This window comes from Muscardinus avellanarius (genome assembly GCF_963383645.1).
Source record: "Muscardinus avellanarius genome assembly, chromosome: 11".
NCBI classification, from domain to species: domain Eukaryota; kingdom Metazoa; phylum Chordata; class Mammalia; order Rodentia; family Gliridae; genus Muscardinus; species Muscardinus avellanarius.
This window is the reverse complement of record NC_137797.1, coordinates 5,107,854-5,109,656: the sequence shown is the minus strand read 5'-3', so window position 1 is coordinate 5,109,656 and position 1,803 is coordinate 5,107,854.

Below are 1,803 nucleotides of genomic sequence, written 5' to 3'. Positions count from 1 at the left end.
GCCAGACACAAGCAGTAGCTGAGGCCACGCCTGCCCATGATACCAGGAAACAGCCCAGAACATGCCAGAAACTTCTATAGCCTCCAGCACACACACTTGAGATGGCACAGGGGCAGTCAGAAGTGGCCCTGAGGCCGGTCAACACCGGCCTCCTCTTGCTGGCCACATCACAGCATGTGTGGGCCCCCCCCTGCCAACCCTGGAGGGCAGAGGCGGCAGAAAGGATGCCTGCCTCGCCTCTGCCCACTTCCCTCTCCAGCCTCTTCCTCATAGTTGCCAGGAGGTGCCCAGGGCTACCCACACCCCTACTTCTACAATACCTCCATCTCCCCAAGACTGGCTCCTCTCAGGAGGGGAGGACGGGTCCTCCCAGGCTCTGGGGCAGCGCCCTTCTTTTCAGCCACTGCTGGTAACCTCTGAAGCAGAAGAAAGTGTAACAACATGGCCACAGGGCTCCTGGCTTGTCCTAGGTGTCCAGCCCCGGCAGGGTCACCGGGCACCCAACACAAAACCAACAGATATGGTGGAGTGTGTCCTCAGCCCCGGGACACAGCACAGGCCCGCCTCGGGGACAGCCCTGGAGCAACCCTGAGCAAATGGGTCTGGGGGCTGTGCTACAACAGAGAGCCCTAAGCAGATGAGGGTGCAGAGGAAGCCTTGCCACGGTGCTGCTAACAGAGCAGCTGGGAAGGCCCTGGCTCTGCAAATGCTGGGCCCACACCCACGCCAGATACCACCAAGGTGCTCCACACACGAGCGGGGTGCTGACACTCAGACCTGACAACAAGCAGGCTGGGGTCCTAGCCCCCAGGGAACCAGGCACCTTCACCAGGGTAATCTGCCCTCCCAGCCCCACCCGGGCCCAGGGGGCACCGCACCGCCACCAGAGCCATCAGCACAACTAATTACTGCTAATTGTAATATCATTTCTGTCTTGCCGCTAATACATTTAGACTTGCTAATCCAATCAAACCATTCCACCTTGCCTCGCTGCAAAGTGAGAAATAACTTCCAAGCTTTGTTCTCTCTACAGCGGCTATCTGCAGAGACACAGGGTGGAGGAGACAGGGGTGGTCATTTGCGCTGGGACCAAAGACACAGAAAGAATCTGATGAGGAACCAGCCGCGATTGCTCAAGCTTCCCATCTGGCTGGAGGAGGAGAGACAGAGCAGCAGGAGAAAGACCGGCAGCCGGGAGGAGAGACCTCATCACTGAACAGCCCTGTCTTTCTGTGAAACAGTTTTCTAGAGCTGGGCGTGGTGGCGCACGCTTGTAATCCCAGCATTTGGGAGGCTGAGACAGGAGGATCCGGGTTTGCAGACAGCCTCAGCAAGTTAGTGAGGCCCTTTGCAACTCAGTGAGACCCTGTTTCAAAATGAAGGATAAAAAATAGGGCTGGGGTGTAGCTCGGAGGTAGAATGCCCCTGGCTTCAATCCCTAGTACTATAAAAAAAAAATTTTCCGAGCCGGGCGTGGTGGCGCACGCTTGTCATCCCCGCGCTTGGGAGGCAGAGACAGGAGGATCGCGCAGGTTCGAAGCCAGCCGCACGCACTGACTTAGGAGACCCTGTTTCCAAATAAAAATGTAAAATTAGGTCTGGGAGTGTAGCCCGGAGGTAGAAGGGCTTCCAGGAACCCCAGTACCACCAAAAAAAAAAAAAAATTTCCCCAGGGTCAGCTGCACCCTGCAGAGGCGCTGTCCCCTACAGCCCCTGTGGATGGCAGCTTCTCCCAGGTCACCGCAGGCCTCTGCGCTCCGTCTTGAATTCACCAAGTTGAGGTACAGGGCTGAGCTTGCTGAG